Genomic DNA, 10256 nt, shown 5'->3' with positions numbered 1-10256 from the left:
CTATGTTCAACTGTCAAGAACATCAAAATTCGTCTGGGGCATCTGGTCGGCTGTGGCGGGGCGGGCCTCGCCCTTATGTGGGGCGTGGGTGGGCATGGGGGTCCAGCTGGCTCGCCTGCAGGGCGGGCGGCTCGGGCAGGGTGTCGGTCTGCCGGCGCGGGGCCGGTATCCGGGCCTGTGGTCCGTGCCTTGCACTCGTGGCCCGGGTTCTGTGCCTGCGGCTGTGTCTTGTGCCTGCACCTGGGGGTTGTTTTTATGTGTGTGCCCTTGGCGTGCGGGGTCTCCTCGTGCTCCCTGGGACTGGATTATGCTCCTTGGGGCCGGGCGTGGGGGTTGGTCCACGGCCCTCTGGCTTCTCTGGGGGTTGGGGGTTCTTCGGTGGCCTCGGGGCAGGGTGCTCGGGGCTTTCCTGCAGCCGTAGGGTGTCTTCGGGGCCCTTTCCACTGCTTGGAGGTGCCACGACATAATACCGACCTTCTACACTAGAACCAATTGGGATAAGTCATGTACAGTCACCAGTAGATACCTTACACACACACACACACACACACACACACACACACATGCACACACACACACACACACACACACACACACACACACACACACCACCACACCTGCTTGGAATGCATGGTTGCATCCCTCTCCGTTCCTCCCTCATTTACTGCCATAACTATGACAGGAAGAGGCCACGTGACTAGTTGTAGTTCCAGTTTTCCTGGAACTAATTAACTGTTTTTCAATACATGTTGTCGTCCAAAGTTTATGTTTTTGTGTAAATGTTGTTTGGTTCTATGTTTATTTGTCTCACCCGTGGTGATTCTCCCCCTCTTGGAGTAGTGATTAGTTGTTTATAGACCCAAACATGATCAAATAGTTCTCCAAAGAGGGGGGTTGGTGGTGGTTCTCTACAACCAAATACTCTGCTCTCCTACGGGTCGTCCACAGGACAGAGTTATTGCAGCAGTTCTTGATGATTTAAGAATTAATAGAGAGTTGAGTAAAGAGTTGCATTGCAGGTTGAGAAGTTGAACTCCACTTGCAGACTAACTCTGTCCTAGATGCAATGGTATACAAATACTCTGTGTTGTATTCCCAGCATGCTGACAGCACAGATTAAAAGAAAGAAAAAAAAAGAACATCAAAATTCAAAACGACCTAGTGTATGTTTAATCATTAGCAAAATCAAACTAAAAAATGAATACTACTACTACTACTACTACTACTACTACTACTACTAATAATAATAATAATCATAATAATAACCTTTATTTGTAATACACAACATGTAACTCAAAGTGCTTTACATTAAAATGAAGCTGTCAGATAGTGACAATAAAAGCAAAGCGAAATGCATTTACAAAGTCGAATAATTAAATAATTAAAAGAATGAAATACATTTAAAAACAGAGTGAAGCGTTCCTCAGCGAATAATTTTCTTATTTCAATGGAGTCATGGATTTTACTATCCCAAAACGAACAAAATCAAATAAACCTACAAGTTTGTGCTCACTTTTCTTACCTACATTATTATAATAGAAAAACAAAACAAAACACACACAAATTCAAACTGTTCTTGTTTTGGTACAGTGACAAAAAATAGACATACCATACATTCGTTTTACTTTTTTTGGGTATTTTACTTTCTTGTGGTTCTACCCAAATATTTTTTCCAATATTTTTTTCAAACTTTCAAATTGGGTCAATGTGTCAGCATAACAGGAGGGTTAAGTGAATCCTTTTAAAATTATATTAAAACTCAAAGTTCTTGACCTCATCTTTAAAAATGTAAAAAAAAATCTAGCAAAAAGGCAGACTTACAAAATTTGTCACAGAAGTATAAATGAAAATGAAAAGCATAGTTTCAAAAATGTGTGACTTGTTCAAAAATTCCTTTGGCCGAGCTGTTTCTAAAATTCATGCTTTTGGTCAGTTTTTCCTCTCCCCTTGCATGGTATCTCATCAGTGAAAAGTGGTTGATTCAGCTGATCCAGCAGACCTCCAATCCTCAACTGTAAGATCGCAACTATACATGAGATTCTGTTTTTGTTTTGGCACACACACACACACACACACACACACACACACACGCACACGCACACACACAATCACGCAGGCACGCACACATGCACGCACACACACAAGTTACAATTTTTTATTTTTATCATTTAGAGCGTTACACAAAGCTGTCACCCTGTGCCTCTGCCGTTATTTGTGGGCAATGTTAATAACGACAATTTAAATATGATGGATGTGCCATTTGGTTCTGTTTATGTTAGTTTACTAGTACAGTTCTAGGTTTGTGCAAAGTTATGACATCACCCTGGAGCTGGCCGATGGGAGGGAGGAAAGGCATAAAATGATATTTGTTATTAGTCATGTTCTCTCTCCCCCTTTTTCCTTCCTCCCCGTCTGTGAGCGCGTTGTCCTACAGACCCTATAGAGATGCTAAAATTAATTTTCAACAAGGTGATACCTTTGAGGTCCCCAAAACTTGTTCATGAATTTTTTTTGTGCTGAAAATACCACCAAGGCTATGCATTCGAGCCATTCTAACGTGCCTGGAACCCATGTTGTTCCAAAACGGGCCGTTTCTGTGTGTATCGCTTCAAATGTGAATGAGCTGCCAGGCCCCTAGTTCTGTGAGCCAATGGGGTTTGAGCTTAGCGCCGGGTTCCGTTGTATTTAGTCTGTAAACTCTCACTGATTTCATGTTATCAGTCCACTAAAATCTTTCTCCGTACAAATTGGAGAAATAAGCAATCCAGTTTCTGAATGTCCACTCATATTAGATCTACAAGGCCTCATTTAAAAGTTTCTTCCGACAAATGTTGCCACAGCCACAGTCGTTGCACTGCACCGACATATCGCACCCGGGACAGAGCATGCGAGGTTTTTTTTTGTTTGTTTCATGTGAACGTGGTAAAATAAAATTAAAGTAAAATAAATACATCTACAATACAAACACACAACTTTTTTTTAATTTTTATTTCTTTTTTTCTTCGCGCACCGCAGCCTGCAGTCTATCTGCTGTGTACTTCTTAGAAAAAAACTCACAGCAGAATTATTTTTTAAATATTCACATTTCACTCGTCTGCAGTTTCTTCACGGACAGTTGGTATTAATTCCTCTTTTCTTTGAAAAGATTTGTGCTGGTCTCTGCAGCCACCAGAGCAGTTCCCATGCTGAGCTCCGGTGGCGCTCCAGCCCGTGGGTTGAGTTACTCAGATGAAGGGCGGTTCTCATTCCACTGAAGCCCTGAATGACGTGCATGATGCTGCAAAGCTCAATGCCTTGTTTTGTAACATGCTTTCTGAAATACGCTGCCCACAGACACTAACAAGCAGTCTTATTTCACAGTTTGTGTGTTATTAGGCCCCTCAGAGACCAAAATGTATGCGCACAAGCACTGAAAAAGGGAGTTTTTCAAATTACTGTAGGTCCCCTTGAACAGTATATCCAAATGATCTTTCACTCAGCCACGATTCAGAACCTTTTAATTTTCCTTATTCATTGTGGAATGCCGTAATGAATAAAGTAGACCAGTGAATTTCAACCTTTTTCTCACCAAGGACTCTTTTCAATTTGATGCACAATAGGCCACAGATCCCATTTGATCAGATGGGACCTCAATCTGATGGGGTTTTTTTAACGTTGGATATCATTTAGCTCAAACTTCTTATCCTGTCTAGTGAGGTAGGTAACACTTAAACTAGGACCAAAACACTCATTATTGTACATTCTCTAACGGTGCTGGCGTATTGTTAATGTAACAATGCTGAAATTTACCATAGATGCATCATTTTGCTGGGGACCCCAGTGGAACCTCTTGTCGGACCCTTGGGAGTCTGCAGACCCCACGTTGAGAAACACACCAGCATCAGGAGCCCTTTCGTCCAGAAAGTTTGACAAAATGTCTCCTTTTGTAGCGTGGAAGGTATGACCCGGCAGGAGGAAACCGAGGCGTCCAACAGGGCATCGTACTCGAGTCCATTAAGTTACAGGGAGGATGCACGCTCCTAGTTAGAAAGAGGGTCATAGGTAACAATGTGGTACCAGTTTGTCTAATGTGCTATAAATTAACTGTCCGCGTCAGTGGGGATTCTTCAATATTCCCTTGGTAATGACATCATTCGTTCCTGCCTCGGCTGCCAGCGCCGTGTGTGTGTGTGTGTGTGTGTGTGTGTGTGTGAGTGAATGAGTTGTAACTGAGTACACCAGCTTTACAGGGTGTTAACACACCCGGCCCTCCCTTCCAGAAATGGAAGTAACTCATTACATATTGTAACATTCTGGTAACTAAAAGGTGTTTATTTGTTGTGTGTTTACATTTTTTCGGTATTATTATTATTATTATTTTTTGTCAACTTTGTAATTGTTTTGATCACACAAGCTCATATTCCGAATCTGACAACACTGTCTAAGTCAGAATGATGACAATTTATTTTTAAGGTATTGAATTCAAACATGGTCATTTGATAATTCTGCTTTGACTCAAATGTTGATTCTGTCTTTTGAATGGTGCCGTTTCAGCAATGCTTGTACTCTTTGATGGATTAGTAAGGCCGAGTGATGGCTCCTCAACGCGAGGACAGATTTTCAACGCCGGACAACCCTGTCCAAGCCGGTTCCTTACGGCCGCTTCAAGGGCAGCGCGTGAAATCCCACGCTGTAAGCATCAATCCCACAATGCGTCCTCAATATGGTTTACATTTACACCAACACACAGCTGATCACACCCCTATTGGTTTTGTCACTATGCCAGATTTGTGCTGGTTTCATTCATTCTATTTATGAATCTGTTGTGCAATGATCGATTCTTGACCCGAAATCCATGCGGCGGAACATTATGAAAAACCTTGTTCAGAATAGCCGCAATCACATCTCCCTTGACTCAAAAGTATGAGCTCGCATGATAATTGCGCGTCATGTTCGAGCTGCAAGCACGCGCCATCGTATCGTCGCCATTTAGCGTCATTTGGACTTGTGCTGCAGTCTGGAGTTGTTTCCAGCTAGGGGGGATTGCTGAGCAAGTGGAACAGACGGAGGACATTGCGTCTCAGAGGGAGACCTCGGGCGGGCACTGTCTCCTCAGCCGGGGGATTGTTGAAAGCACAATTAGGCTGCGAGCAGCGAGCAGAACATGACCTCAGCCGTGATACGCATGAATACTCTGACCCCTCGAAAGATGTTCGAACTGGCGAGCATGGAAACCGTTTCAAAATAGAACAACAGTTACAAAGGTGACAGAATGGTTTGGCTATAAAGCCTTTTGACAAATGGAGGGAAGAAGGGAAAGGTCCGTGTGTGTGTGTGTGTGTTTGTGTGTGTGTGTGTGTGTGTGTGTGTGTGTGTGTGCGTGCGTGTGTGTGTGTTTTGAGCGAGGACATTTCGGGAAGTGAGGACATTTCAGCTGGACCTCACTTTTTTTTTTTTCATTTTTTTTTTTTTCATTCTCACTGCCTCCCGCGTCTGTCTGTCATTGCTTTTGGCTGACTGACTTTTGAGGTCATCAGAAGGAAAGAAGGCGAGGGTAGGGTCTCTCCATTTGGATGATTCGATTATCAAACATATAAATTCAAACGTTGCCTTTGGAACGTCTGTTAGTTTGTTAGAGTAGAGCAACGGCCGTCATAGCCATTGCTAGAATGTGCCGTCGCCTTCCCTTCGACAGAAAGGCTCGACATTGAAAACAGCGGGAGCAGTGGCTCAGGAGGTAGAGCGGGTCGTCTAGTAAGCGGAAGCCAATCCCCGGCTCCTCCTGGTAGCGTGCTGATGGGTCCTTGAGCGAGATGCTTAACCCCCTAACTGCTCCCCCTGCTCTATATGGCAGCCCACTGCTCCTAGATACATCAGTTGCTAGGATGGGTAAATGCAGAGAAATTGCGAATTTCCCCGTTGTGGGACTGATAAGGGTACATTTAACATAACCATTGCACTGCTGCCTCAAAGCAAGAAGGTCCTGGGTTCGATTCCCGCCTGGGGCGCTGTTGGCACCGTGCTCCGGGCGGGTTATCTCCCAAATAGGAGCCTTTCTGTGTGGAGTTTGCATGTTCTCCCCGTGCTCACATGGGGTTTCCTCCACCTGACGTCAGTAAGGACCCCCACCAAAAACACGCACCCATCATCGTTTGACCAGCGATGGACACTTAGTACCAGGTCCCCGGGCGCGTCGACGAATGCTGCCCACTGCTCCTGGCTGCCCCCCCCGGAGGAAGGACAAGCCAGGATGGGTTAAATGCAGAGGCCACATTTCACCGGCCACCACCCCAAAAAGCATGTGTGTGTGTATATATTTATGTATGTGTTGTAGTGCAGCCATGTGACAAATAATAATTCTTAAACTTCCAATAGATTGACAGTAGCAGCTCCTGGAAATCTAGTGAGTGGCAGTGCAATTCTGTGTGGCTATCCCTGTAAATTCTTGTATAAGCTGTATAAAGCCATTTCTACTTCTTTGGCGTTCATCGGTGGAAAAGATTTGGACTTGCGATGCTGTCTGTGTTGGGTCTATTTCTTTTATATATTTTTATATTTATTTGTGTAAAAATAAGGTGTAATGAAATCTGTCTGGAATAGATGGGACAAAAACAAAACAGGGACAAAGACTGATGAGGGAATCAATGTCTCTTCGATGAGTGATCCGCAGGGAGCTTTGTCTTGGGGCCGGGACACACGGGGCGGTTTGGGAAATGCTATAAGCGTCAGGACCAAGGAGAAAATCGATTGAATTCCCATTCGCGATTTTCAATTCATTTGCGATCAAGTCCTATAACACGGATGCAGATGGAGTTGATCAAACTCTGACCATGACTTTGCTGTGGTTTGTAACCACCAGCGCAGGCATTCGGCCCCTCCCCCTTTCCTCGTGATTAATAGTATGCCACAGCAGAATGCCAAGAAAGTCTATAAAAAGAATACAGTAACTTCAGCCGCCCCCCCCCCACCCTCAGCCCTTTCCTCCAAGAATTCCCCCTTTCGTAGTGTTCATAGTTTGAGCATGTAGGTCACAGTTTGAGCTGCCAAAGTGTCTTAACTCAGTATTTAAGTCATGGCTGTCTGATAGTGGCTGCTTCTATGTATGGTCAGAAGGAGAGAACGTATCGCAGGTATGTACAACGAGCGGAGGCGATTACGTCCGCTGCCAAAGATTTGACCGACAGCTCAGTCCAATTGTCCAATATCAGTTGTTTTTCCTTCCTTCCCTCCCTTTCTTTTTTTCCCCCCTCTGCCCTTTTTTCCCTCTCTCTCTCTCTCCCCCCTCACCTTTCTCTCCTTCTTGTGTGATTAAATTCTCCTGTTGCATCTGGTCAGTGACTCATGAATCAGGTATGATCATAGCTGTTACATGCACAGGCCACACACACACACACACACACACACACACACAGACGCACGTGCACACACATACACACACACACACACACACACACACACACACACACACACACACACAGACGCACGTGCACACACATACACATACACACACACACACACACACACACACACACACACACACAGACGCACACACACACACACACACCCACACACAAAAAGACACACACACACATGCACACTCACGCATGCACACACATACACACGCACACACACACACACACACACCCAGCCCCACACACACACGTACACACACGCACGTGCGCACACGCACACACACACACGCACACACACAGACGCACAGAGACACACACACACACACACGCACACACACACACACACACACACACACACACACACACACACACGTACACACACGTACACACACACACACACACACACGCACACACACCGCAGCACACACACGATAGATCCATAGATATGCACGCCGGACACAACAAGCCTTTAAGCGTAATTTGCCACAAATCCAAGGTGTGAGGCACTCAGACTGACGGTGAGAGCTGTCTGTAAAATGTCACTCTGATGGGAAAAGATGTTGGAAGAGTCGACGGAGAACCGGTTTGATTTACGCTCTGCCTTCGCCGCTTTACCACCAACAGGCAGTGGATTCTTGAGCTATACTGTATACCTGGTATATTATGCTGACATACTTACATGTGCAGGCCGAGCAATATCTGGTCGTGTGGTATTGTAAGGGGTTATTAGGTCCCTAGCCAGCTGCTTAAAGGAGCAATAGAAAACTGTTTTACTTTTGCTTATCATTATGAAGTTAATGTCGATTGCACAGTGTAAGGGGGGAGGTACTCCATTATTGATGAATAATGATTGCACATTTAATCTCCCGTTTCGGTCAAGTCCTTGGATATGTACTTTATATCAATCCCCTACTTTATACGGTGAATTTGAGTAAGAAATATGAACGCTACGACTACAAATAATAATAAATAACTGCATTCTTTCTGGGTTACTTCATAAAACCGACCGGGCCTAATTTATCAACACGCATACATCCCTCATCTACACTGAAAAGTAATAAACTATTTATTTGGCCTTCACTGTGTATCAGGCCTGTGCGTGCCAGAGCAGGTGAAAAAGGGGGAGCCGCAGAGCAGTCGAGGTAGGTGTGTTCTGGAAGATTATAACGTGTTTTTTATTTAATGAAGAATAAACAGAGAACAAAATCTTGTGTGTGCCCATTAAAATGACCTCCATTTAGCCAATTACTTGATTCGGACTCAGGCCTGTTTAGGTAAAGAATCATCCCTCTCTCTCTCTCTCTCTCTCTCCTAAAGATAAAACCCAATTATGTCTTTCTGACAGAAGTTCAGAAAACAACACAATAGAAAATAAATCCGGTTTAAATGCCAACATAAATGTCTGAGCCTGGGCAGACTGATGTAGTGCACGACTGATATGCATGCTCAGTATGCGTTTAGTGTGTGCAAATCCTGGCCCCGGTACATACAGCTCAGCGTGTGACCGTGTGACTGTGCAGCGTCAGCGTCTGACAGACCCGGAGATCCAGCCACCTGCCCGCCATGACTGTGGCACGATGACAACGATATCAATTGCCGCGATAAGGAGCCGACCATATGGTTTGTGTACAAATAGCCACAGAATCAGCCGTTGGACTGGGTTTGGCCACCAGCCTGTTACATTAGCGGATGATTAATTGCAAGTACTGTAACAGAGGAGCTGGTATTTGTCCAGCGGGAAGAGTAGCAACTGGAATTTAATCACATTTAAGTACATATGTTGTTACTTTCAGGGTGATATGTTAAAATAATGTGGGGTATTAGTAAAGAATTATAGGTATACTCCCTCAATCCTATTCTGTGTGTGTGTCGGTGTCTTTGTAGGCCTGTGTGTACGAGCATGTGGGATTATTCATGCATACATATGCATGTACGCTGTGTCTGTGTGTTTTCTGTCGGCTTTTTCCAAAAGTTAAACAGATGGTCATCTTTCACTTTGGGGGTGATAACGGGCTCAGTGAGTGCTCTTATCTGACTGGCAAGCCTCCACCTCTGTCCCTCCGCTAGTGAAAGAAAATTAGAGTTCTCCCTCCAGACCTTCTGAGATTGGTTGGAACGTTCCTTATGTCTCCTCTGCACTTGAGTGCGAAAGCGGGGGGAGGCTTTAAGGATCTGCCGGTTTCTTGGTACGCGCGTTAGTTATCTTCCATCTGCCACCTTCCATGTCTTTTGTTACGAAAGTCACGCGTGCCGTTCTCCCGCACTCCGTGATCTGTGATGGAAGCTCTCCTCGGCCGGGACGCCCCCCCCCCGTCTTGCCGCTGCCTTCGACACGTCGAACCACAAAATCCTTCTCTCCCCTACCTCTAGGAGCTTGGAATTATGGGATCTGCGCACTCCTGGGTTGGATCACATTTGGCCAATTGCTCACACCAAGGCTAATGGAGAGCATCCAGAGGTTTCGACCCTGCACTCTGAAGTGGTTTCCCTCAGGATTCTCTCTGTATTTAGTCCCTTGGTGGCGAGATATCAAATTTAAGACACGGGTAACTCTCCCACAAGGCCCTACATCTAAATGCTCCTCCATATCTCCGGTCGCTGAGCAAGTTCCAGACTCTGGCTCGTTTGCTCTGCTCCTCCACCCGTGCAGGCCACCGAGTTCCATCATCACTACATGTACTCGGGAGTCGCTCATTCCAAAAGTGCGACTCCTGTCCGTGAGAACGGCTGAATCGCTTCCCATCTTTAGCTGCAGACTGAAGAGCCACCTCTTCAGACAGCGCCTGGACCCTGACCTGTCTATCTCATATGGACCTCTTTCCCTTTACTAAAAAGTTCTCTACTCTACTAATGCTACTCGATCCA

The sequence above is a fragment of the Zeus faber genome (genome assembly GCF_960531495.2).
Source record: "Zeus faber genome assembly, chromosome: 14".
NCBI lineage: Eukaryota > Metazoa > Chordata > Actinopteri > Zeiformes > Zeidae > Zeus > Zeus faber.
Note: the sequence above shows the minus strand (reverse complement) of the source record.